Source organism: Bombyx mandarina, chromosome 26 (assembly GCF_030267445.1).
Source record: "Bombyx mandarina strain Sakado chromosome 26, ASM3026744v2".
NCBI lineage: Eukaryota > Metazoa > Arthropoda > Insecta > Lepidoptera > Bombycidae > Bombyx > Bombyx mandarina.
Window position 1 is genome coordinate 42,110 of NC_143232.1, and position 11,621 is coordinate 53,730.

At 35.4% G+C, this 11,621-nt stretch overlaps 1 long non-coding RNA gene across 3 annotated transcripts; it reads left to right on the forward strand.

The window, feature by feature from the left end:
- The first annotated feature begins 7,603 nt into the window (after nucleotides 1-7,603).
- LOC149499740 (uncharacterized) lies at nucleotides 7,604-11,601 on the forward strand. Of its 3 annotated transcripts, XR_016325521.1 has the most exons (5): nucleotides 7,604-7,678; nucleotides 8,619-8,774; nucleotides 9,131-9,188; nucleotides 9,573-10,318; nucleotides 10,407-11,601. It is a non-coding gene; the product is annotated as an uncharacterized LOC149499740 (long non-coding RNA). The 3 variants fall into 3 exon arrangements; XR_016325520.1 differs by having other exon boundaries at nucleotides 7,607-8,774; XR_016325519.1 differs by lacking the exons at nucleotides 7,604-7,678; nucleotides 8,619-8,774; nucleotides 9,131-9,188 and having other exon boundaries at nucleotides 9,195-10,318.
- The last annotated feature ends 20 nt before the right edge of the window (nucleotides 11,602-11,621 follow it).

The following is an 11,621-nucleotide window of genomic DNA, read 5'->3' on the forward strand; positions in this document are numbered from 1 at the left end:
CAAAGAAAACTCATGAGATACGAAATCCCGTTACGAAAATCTAATTTAAAACTGTATATGAAATTAGATAACACGAGATAGAGATTAAACCGACAAAATATTTACTGGATATATGTATAGGGTTAAGGGTCGGTTGGTATTTCTCAATACTCATATTTCTACGTGGGACGACACGGCATGGGACTATACTCTATTCCAATTATGAAAGTCCCGTTTGACAGATCTTATTATTATGTTATTGTGTGTGTGAATTAATTGTATAAGGATTTAGATTCAAATTCAAATTCAAAATTATTTATTTCAACTTAGATGTCGGTATGACACACTTGTTGAATGTCAAAATATAAATAACAATGTTAACTCTACCACCGGTTCCAAAAAAAGCCACAGTCCTGAGAAGAAGAAACAAACTCAGCGGGCTTTTTTTTTGTTTTCTTCTCAAATATTTATATATATATATATATATATATATATATATATTTTAAATAAATAAAAATATTTACAATAAAAGAAAAAACAAGTCAAAAAATACAATTAAAAAATAATAATAATAATGAAAAATGCAAAGGCCAGGAGCGAGCGCTTCATTTCCACGTAGTGTCATCTTTTTTTTTTTTTTTTTATTGCTTAGATGGGTGGACGAGCTCACAGCCCACCTGGTGTTAAGTGGTTACTGGAGCCCATAGACATCTACAACGTAAATGCGCCACCCACCTCGAGATATAAGTTCTAAGATCTCAGTATAGTTACAACGGCTACCCCACCCTTCGAACCGAAACGCATTATTGCTTCACGGCAAAAATAGGCAGGGTGGTGGTGCCTACCCGTGCGGACTCACAAGACGTCCTACCACCTACACGTTAAAGTCATCTAGTAAATAACCCTTAACTTTATAATATGCCTTGTTGCACAAACGTTCCTTGACGATTGATATGTGTATTTTGTAAATGATGATTTACGACCATGAACAAAAAATTATAATTATTATTTCAAACTATGCGAAACATGAAGAGTTACGTTCTAAGAAGTGTCAAAAGAGACTTCGTAATTGGAATAGAGTATAGTGACCTTCCTGTTTCCTGTACGCGATTCCGTAGGCTTTAAACTTGAACTCTTCTGCTTATGAAAAAAATTATAAAGATATTCTAAATTCTGAAGCAAACAAAAAACGCTTTGTACCACTCACGGGAACATAATAATATTTTCGCTAATATTCCATAATGTTAATTGCTGAAGAGTACAACGTTAAGCACACAGTTTGTTTTTTTTTTTTTTTTTTAAATAAATAAATCTATACATATAAATAAAATTGGAGTGTCTGTCTTTGTAATATTGAAATAACCGCTTTTTACTACATGCATATGAATATATATACGGTACATACACCAAAATAACATTTTTTACAATTTTTGTCTGTCTGTCTGTCTGTCTGTTTGTTCCGGCTAATCTCTGGAACGACTGGACCTATTTGAATGAGACTTTCACTAATAGGTAACTGATGATATAAGGAGTAACTTAGGTTACTTTTTTTAGACTAGCTTCGCCCCGCGGCGTCACCCGCATTTATTGTCTTATCGCGCGCAACATGGCGGGCTTCGCCTATTAATAATAAAATTTAATGTTTTCGAAGCGAAGCGAGGGCGGGTCGCTAGTAAATAATAAACATTTACTAAACAATCACGCAACGTTAACTAGTCCCGGGATAAGTTCGTAAAGAACTTGTGTTGCAGGTACCAGATAACGGAAATAGATGTAAGATTTTTATTATACACATACACATATTTTAATATACATCCATAACCCTGGAAAAGACATTTATATTTATCATACAAATATCTTCCCTTGGCGGGATTCGAACCCACGACCCCCTTGTGTAGTGACCATGTCACTTACCACTACACCAGACAGTCGTTAAACTGTAACTGTAACTTCCAATACGATTTAACTAAAAAATTTCAAAGTGCTGACTTAGCCTTAAACGCCGTGGTGGGATTAAAGCAAAGTGATTGATGACTAGACGTAAATTGGCGCGGACCTTCTGTCGGCTGACGCAAATTTGGGAGCCTCTGGTCTTTACGATGCCTTAAGTTGTGAGAAATCAGCGACTTTTTAATACGCTTTTATTAGCTTCAGACGTATATATGTTAGTACGTAACGGAACGTTGACCCCCTTCAAAACGTCGGATTAACTCGAAATTTGGTATACTTATTAAGGACCGATGAAAATTCAATATTAAAAGATATTGAAAAAAAAAATGAAAAAAAAAATTGAAATTCATCCAAAAGATGAAAAATAAATAATAGTTTAAAAACACTAACAAAATACGCTTTTATAGAAAATCCAACTAAAAAATAGAAAATAAATTTGTAACTAAAAAATAGAAAAAGAAGCCAATACTTATTTTTATGGAAATATTTACGGGTAAGCATGCTGGTATGTAGTACAAGCTATTTTTCCAAAGGGCTGTCTAAAAATATGACTTTTGTCTTTTGTGAAGAAACAAAAAAGAAAACATTCTTTTACACAATAATTATCGGGCTGAGCATAACTGGATACTGTGGCGAAGATTAGCTCCCCTAAGTCCTAGTGTAGTGTAGTAGTAAGTACGTCCATACTTAGCATATGACGTATGTGCGCTGATCATGCAATGGATAATTGAACGCCACATGGGATCTTGGCACAGACGAGAATATATTTTTTTTATTGCTTAGATGGTTGAACGAGCCCACAGTCCACCTCGTGTTAAGTGCTTACTGGAGCCTATAGACATCTACAACGTAAATGCCGCCTGCCACCTTGAGATATGAGTTCTAAGGTCTCAGTATAGTTACAACGGCTGCCCTGCCCTTCAAATCGAAACGCATTACTGCTTCACGGCAGAAATGGGCGAGGTGGTAGTGCCCTTCCCGTGCGAACTCACAAGAGGTCCTACCACCAGTAAGACATTCCACTAGATGGTGATTAGCGTCGCTGTTGGACATCAGTAATGCCAGGAGCATAGCCAAGCCTCTGCCTACGGCTGAGTACTCTGTGAATCTTTTGACAAAAGTAATGTCGTAGCGCTCATCTAGTAACTTGGAGCACAAGTTGCAATTCATGTCAGACGTACCAACACAAATTTGCATACGATCCACTCCTAGGCGGATATTGCACTTTCGCTGTAACATGATTCCGCAGTTTGAAAGTGGTTTTGGTATTACATTAATTTACGATGTTATTAAAATTTGAGAAGCGTTGATTTAAGATACGCCACTGAAATTAGAAATATAGTACTACAATCAATTTTGTATATTTTTATTACTTACTTTTGTAAACAAGCAAGAAGTCGTCGTCTGCATTTTATTTTACAGTAGTTTGTCTCACTAGATTTTATGCTATATACAATTATGACCAGGAGATGGGAGATTGTGAACAGAGCTGTGGTAAGCGCAATACCCCGAGGGATTGCGAGATTAAAGTGGCAGGGGCAGTGTATGTTCGAAGAACAGATGGACGCTGGAGACAAAAAGATCTTAGGTGACAACCGAGCACTGGAAAAATCAGCGTGGGTAGACCTCTCTTGAGCTAGACCGACAACCTGCTAAAAGTTGCAGGAATCGGCTGGATACAGGTAGCTTGGTACCGGTCATTATGGCGAGCTTTGGGGATGCTTTTTTTTTTATTGCTTAGATGGGTGAACGAGCTCACAGCCCACCTGGTGTTAAGTGGTTACTGTAGCCCATAGACATCTACAACGTAAATGCGCTACCCACCCTGAGATATAAGTTCTAAGGTCTCAAGTATAGTTACAACGGCTGCCCCGCCCTTCAAACCAAAACGCATTACTGCTTCACGGCAGAAATAGGCAAGGTGGTGTTTCCCGAGCGCTATGACATGTCCTTCTTCAAACGAGGCTTGTGGAGAGTATTAAACGGTAGGCAGCGGCTTGGCTCTGCCCCTGGCATTGCTGAAGTCCATGGGCGACGGTAACCACTCACCATCAGGTGGGCCGTATGCTCGTCTGCCTACAAGGGCAATAAAAAAAAAAAAAATCTACCCGCGCGGACTCACAAGAGGTTCTACCACCAGTAATAATGTCTAGCAAGCAATGTTCCGTAAGCTTATGATGATGATGGTCTACTTCGAGAAATAAATAGACATTTAGCACTTATCAGTGCGCTCTCAGACTGCATCCAACCAGAAATACTGCTATCCAATAAACATGATTTTAATGACAATAAAATATCCACATTGTATGGACTAGAGCCAAAAACTGAAAATCCATTTTACGTTACTGTCTAGCGTAGTTAAAAAATCCACGCACACAAATAATAAACTTTGATTACAATTATTAAAAAGTTTTGTAACGAAATTTTTCTCATTTCTATGTTAATGTCACACGAAGGGATGGGATGTGTTTTATTTGAATTTAACAAATGCTACGTTGTTTTGTTTTTAAATTTAAAAATAGAAACAGTAATCTGCATAATCTCTATTCGCTAGGGTTTGTGATCACTGTCTTCTCCGAAGAATTGTCCAGAGCTGCTCCAAGACTGGTAACCAAGTCAATGGCCACTCCTCATTCCCCATCTCACAAACCGCCTATTTGTGAAAAGCCGCTACTCTTCTTAAGATGAGGTCGTAGACTCAATATTATCGGTGGCAGGACCTCTAGTGAGTCCGCACGGGTAGGTACCACCACCCTGCATATTTCTGCCGTGAAGCAGTAATGCGTTTCGGTTTGAAGGGTGGGGCAGCCGTTGTAACTATACTTGAGACCTTAGAACCTATATCCCAAGGTGGGTGGCGCATTTACGTTGTAGATGTCTATGGGCTACAGTAACCACTTAACACCAGGTGGGCTGTGAGCTCGTTCACCCATCTAAGCAATAAAAAGTATAATAATAATGTCTGTCCCACCCCTTAACCCACGCAGGACTGCTTCACAGCAGAATGGCGGAATCCAGCACCCATGTCGTTGTCGATGCCATTGTCTTTATTTTAATCGATTAATAATGGAAACTTAATAAAAACAAAGAATAATAAAATCTCGTATATTTCTTTAAAAACTTATAACACTAATTTACATATATAAAACTAACAGAGGTATCGATATTATTCATATATTAAAACTAATTCAAGTATTAAATTCAACAAAATAACTTAAATAAGTATACTTATGCGTAAACACAAAAGAGCTTACACTTTTACTTATTTCGCGAGTGTAACAATATATAAAATGACGGGGATAAATCTCGACATCTTAATAATAAGCACGCATCTATTCTTAGCTAAATTCGCTGGTACACGGATTATTTGACGTTCAACAAGTATGTACTTTCATTTATGTTGAATAAAACTTTTTTGATTTGATTTGATTTGATTTTATACATACATATGTAATCTTTACAGTATCTTAAAAAATCTTTGTATGGATCAGCTTGTTGGACCACTAAAGTGGCTGATGAAAGGCGATTGCATGCAGCAGAGATGCGAATGTTGCAATGGATGTATGGAATAACAAGAATGGATAGAATACGGAACGAATATGTTAGAGGAAGTCCGAAAGTGGCACCTGTGACAGTGAAGCTGAGAAGTGCGCGTTTGGGATGGTATGGACATGTGATGAGACGAAATGAAAGTGAGGTTGGTAAGAAAATGTTAACTATGAATGTGGAATGATATAGAGGAAGAGGTAGACCTAAGAAGAAATGGATGAATTGAGTGAAAGACGATATGGGTAAGAGGGGAGTGAGCGAAGAAACGGTATATGATAGAAGAATATGGAAGGAGAAAACATTTTGCGTCGACCCCAGGTAACTGGGAGAAAAGCAAGATAATGATGATATGTAATCTTTAAAGTATTTTTCTTGAAGTTTGGAGTTCTATATTAAACTTGTGGCGGTACCTATCATACAATTATGGAGGCTAGAAATAAGAAGCACTATCTCAGTGTATTAAAAAGTGTAACGGTAATGTTTTAGCGGTAGGCAGCGGCTTGGCTCTGTCCCTGGCATTGCTGTAGTCCATGGGCGACGGTAGCCACTCACCATCAGGTGGGCCGTATGCTCGTCTTTTTTTTTTATTGCTTAGATGAGTGGACGAGCTCATAACCCACCTGGTGTTAAGTGGTTACTAGAGCCCATAGACATCTACAACGTAAATGCGCCACCCACCTTGAGGTATAAGTTCTAAGATCTCAGTATAGTTACAACGGCTGCCCTACCCTTCAGACCGAAACGCATTATTGCTTCACGGCAGAAATAGGCAGGGCGGTGGTACCTACCCGCGCGGACTCAGAAGAGGTCCTACCACCAGTAATTACGCAAATTAAAATTTTGCGAGTTTCATTTTTATTACACGATGTTATTCCTTCATCGTGGAAGTCAATCGTGAACATTTGTTGAGTACGTATTTCATTAGAAATATTGGTATTTGGTACCCGCCTGCGGGATTCGAACACCGGTGCATCGCTCAATACGAATGTACCGGACGTCTTATCCGTTAGGCCACGACGACTTCAGTCTGTATACAAGGGCAATAAAAATAAAAATAAATAATAATAAACGTCACACAGCTAATGTGCGATAGAGATACCACTATGAAGCCGAAATTAGCCGATTCTCTCTTTCTGTAGATCGATTTGCAATATTTATTGCCGAGGACTGTAACTTTCTTTACAAATTGCACATGATTATATCAAAAAAAGTTTCATTTCGCAAATCTAAATAAAAAAATCAATCGACACATGTATAGCGTAGTATCTTTTGTAGACGGTTCGATCGATTTCGACACAATTCTTTTTCGTCGTCTGAAAGAAAATTCTTGGCAAACCCACTAGCAATTCTTCATACAATTAGTGATAGTCACAATGGAACGTGATCGACTTACTTACTTGTTCACATTAATTGCTTACACTTGCTTACTTTGTACTGGTGGTAGGACCTCTTGTGAGTCCGCGCGGGTGGGTACCACCACCCTGCCTATTTCTGCCGTGAAGCAGTAATGCGTTTCGGTTTGAAGGGTGGGGCAGCCGTCGTTACTATACTTGAGACCTTAGAACTTGTATCTCAAGGTGGGTGGCGCATTTACGTTGTGGATGTCTATGGGCTCCAGTAACCACTCAACATCAGGTGGGCTGTGAGCTCGTCTACCCATCTAAGCAATAAAAAAAAAAAAAAAAAAAAAAAAAAAAACACAGTTAAAACGTCTTTAGGGAAACAACTACATCGGAATTAGTTTATTATAATGGTAGACAAAACAAAATTTGAGTTTGTCATAGCTTTTTTCTTTATTAATAATAATAATAAAGCCTATTCAGACAAATATTTTTTTTTTACGTATACAATTATTATTTCATTTTATTGTTTTTTTTTTTTTTTTTTTTTTTAATGTTTTGCTCTTGCAAGCAGGCAATGGACTGAGTCCTTACAGCCTCGTCTTTCGTAAAATTAGTCTTAAGTTTTTAAGTAACAATGTATTGTCTTCCGTTATTTCATTTTCTACATTTTCATTTTTCATAATCCGGGAGTGTTTTCAGTCCATAGTATTCTTAGTTGGTACGTCAAGTCCTGTAATCTTTTCCTTGAAAATATACTGACATATGTCAAATTGAATTTTTTTTTTTTTTATAATTCAGATCGCCAATTTAGATTATAATTCTATTCCAGTATTTACAAAAAATTTGCAAATATACTGGTATGTAGACTCATTCTTCAATAGATCTTGTATGCAGCGCGGTACCAAATTTGAAGATCCATAAACGTCCTGTAACTCATCCATTAACACAAGGCGCTGAATGTTAAAGGATGGGCAAGAAAATAGAATATGGTTTATAGATTGTTGTTCAGCATTTCCACAACGATCACACAAGTCACTGAGAATCATTCTCATACGATATAGATGGTAATTCAGACGACAATGACCAAACCTCAAACGACATAAAATAGAATAAAACTTTCTATTTACATATTCTCCTTTACAAAACCAAGGTCTTTTATTTACTTCAGAATTCAAAAGACTGTACCAAGTACCCTTAGATAAGACTTGAGTAGAATGATCCCAATGTTTCTTCCAGTTATCACACATTCTTTTTTTAAGACAACTATGAATATCTGTGAAAGGAATTCCAACTTCAAAATATGGGACAGAACCCACACTATAATTTGTTATCATGGTTGCTAAATGGTCAGCTTTTTCATTGCCCAATATGCCAATGTGGGATGGAACCCAAACTAGTACAATATTTACATGACAAACTACATTCAAATAATACAAAAGTTGTTTTATACTATACACTAAATAATTTACATTTGTTTTATTTACATTATTTTCAAGACTTTTTAATAGGCTCATACAATCAGTGGCAATAACCCACTTTGAACAAGTAATTTTATGCTTATCTATATGTTGCAATGCAGACAGAACTGCAACAGCTTCAGCAGAATATATGCTCAAATTGTTATCAAGTTTATATCCAAGTCCATCTTTCAGGACACTATCATAAACAGCAAAAGATGTGCATATATCATTTTTAGCCCCATCTGTATAAATGAATCTATGATCTCGCCAAGAAAAAATTTTTCATATACTTGTTCTTTTCTATGTAATTCAGAATCTATTACTATATTTATATCAGGGTATTTACTTTCAAATTCACCTTGATAACAAGGAAAATGGGATTCATTTCGCTGAATATGTGCATCATGAAGAAATTGAAGAAACCCAGATATATTTTCAAGAACAAATGGACATTTATTGAAGAAAGTAGAAGAAGCAGATGACAAATAATTAAGTAATGTATTGTTTTTATTTGTATATATTTTTAAAATGAATCTTTCTTTTAGATGCTCTAGTCTGATTTTGATTGGTGGTAAATTACACTCTAATTGCATTGCATTAATAGGTGTGGTTTTAAATGCACCAGTAATTAAGCGTAAGGCATTGTTTTGTATTTTATCAAGTTTATCAACAAGTTTATGGACTGAACCAAAACACAAAAAACCATATTCAAAATGACTTCTGACCAATGATTTGTACAACATCAGCAGTATTTTAGGGTCTGCTCCCCAACTGATTTTTGACAAACTCTTTAATATATTCAAAGCTCTATTGGCTCTTGCAATAATTAATTCTACATATTCATTCCAGGATAATGAAGTTGTGAATAAAACACCAAGAAATTTAGCCTCTAACGACAGAACCAATGGTAAGTTGTTGTATACTACGGGAGGAATAGAAGAATGTTTACCAAAAACCAAAACTTTTGATTTGGCCGCATTAACTTCAAGTTTTAAGTAACTAAAATATTCATGTAACTTTGTTAGAGCTAAATTTATATCAGCAATCACTTGCTGGATATTTTTCCCACTAGCGTATATTACTAAATCATCTGCAAACTGTAAGTTTTTTATATTAGTGCCTAATATTTCATTTAATCTGTGTATATACAAAAGAAATAACAGGGGTGACAATATTCCTCCTTGACAAACACCTGTTGAAGAAGACATAGGACCATAAATTTTACCATTATATTTAGCATAAACCTTTCTATTTAGTAAGAAATTATGAACCCAATTTACAATTTTGACAGGTATACCTAAACCACACAGTTCTTTGAAGAGGACATCAATATCAACACTGTTAAATGCTCCAGAAATATCAAAAAATACAGCAACAAGACAATCTTTATTTACAACACTATTACAAATATCTAAATGCAATTGACAGAAGCTTTCATGTGCAGATTTACCTTTACGAAAACCATACTGATTGTCAGATATTAAATTATATTTTTCAACAAAAAATTCCAATCTTTGTTTTAACAACTGTTCAAAAAGTTTACCCACGCATGAAGTGAGAGTTATTGGGCGATAAGAATTAGCATTGTATTTAGGTTTTTGAGGTTTTAATACAGGTACTAAAATGTCAATTTTCCAGTCTGTTGGGATTTCAATATTTAACCACAATTCATTCAAAATCAACAATATTTTTCTCAGAGCAGAATCACTGAGATTTTTAAACAAAATGTATGGAATACCATCAAAACCGAATGCTGTATCTTTACGAGAAGCGATTGCAGATTTCAACTCTTGGAGAGTAAAAGAATCACATAAAAAACTGTTGTTATTAGTTGACAAAACATTTTCAATTTGTAGCTGATTTTGATAAACAGAACTGTATTTTTCAAGAAACTCCAAAACCCAACCATCTTGCTCTCCTTTTGAATTATAAATTTTACCAAATTTCCTCATATGTTTCCAGATCAAAGACAATGGTGTTGAGCGATTGAATGATTCACAAAGACGGACCCAACTGTTATGTTTTTCTATTTTTAATGTAAGTTTTTTAAAAGCTTGTTGTTTTTTAAAGTTTATATAATTTTCTTGTGATGGACAATTTTTAAACTTCACATATGCCTCTTTAGATTTTACAACAGCATCAAAGCATTTCAAATTCCACCAAGGTAGTCTAGGTCGTGGAATAGGACCTTTACGAGATGATATATTTTGTTTACTACGAGAAACGCCACTACAAGCCTGAGCTGAATCGACCAATAATTTACAGAATATATCGTAACTTTCTAAAGATGAATATTGGCTGAAATTTATTTTTTGAAGACCAACATCTACACGATTTTTATAAGAATTCCAATCGACACATTTGTAATTTGGATAAACAGGAAGAGTTGTATGAAGTGTGTTGTGGATATCAGTTGCAGTTGTTAAATGGAATTTAATTAATACTGGAAGATGATAGCTGCCGAGAGGATCGTTATGTACAGACCATTCACAAGACATGGCAAGTTCTGGAGAAACTATTGTAAGGTCTAATGCATTTGGACGCCATGATGAAGATCCAACAGTAGTAACCTGCCCATCATTCAACAGAACTAGACAATTATCATTGATGACGTCTAAAATCTCTCTACCACGACGTGATGTTGAATTACAACCCCAAGATGTATTGTGAGCATTGAAATCACCGGCCAAAATAAAAGGATGTGGAATAGATTTTATGAGATTATCTAATTTAGTTTTATCGAATCTGGGATAACTATAAGTAGGACAGTAACAACTAATTAAACTTAATTCTTTATTATTAAGAAAAATTGTCACACATATGTTTTGGAGACCATTATCTGAAAAAGTTGGCAAATGCTTGTACTGAATAGTATCTTTGATTAAAATGGCCACTCCATTGTGCTTATTGCCTGAATCATGTCTAACAACGTTAAAACCTTTAATTTTGAAAACGGTTTCTGGACGAAGCCAAGTTTCACATATAATTGCTAAATGAATATCTTGCTCGTATAAGAAATGTGTTAAATATAATCTATTGCAAAGAATACTTTGTGAGTTCCATTGTAATATATTTAAATGATCCATTAAGAAGGAAATAAGGTTTTTTGACTGAAAGTTTCACGCAGGATGTTACGTATGGAACCAGTGTTAATTGGTATATCATTTTTTTGGTCATTAATTACTTTAAGAATTGATTTGGTTAAAAGATTCATAAAAATTTCGGACTTAGTTAAGTTTTGTAATTGAGTTTCTATATGTCTGTTCGTAAGTTGTGGAAAAGATTTTTCGTCAAATATATTTGCATAGGTAACAGTTTTAGACTTTATTTTATTTTCTTC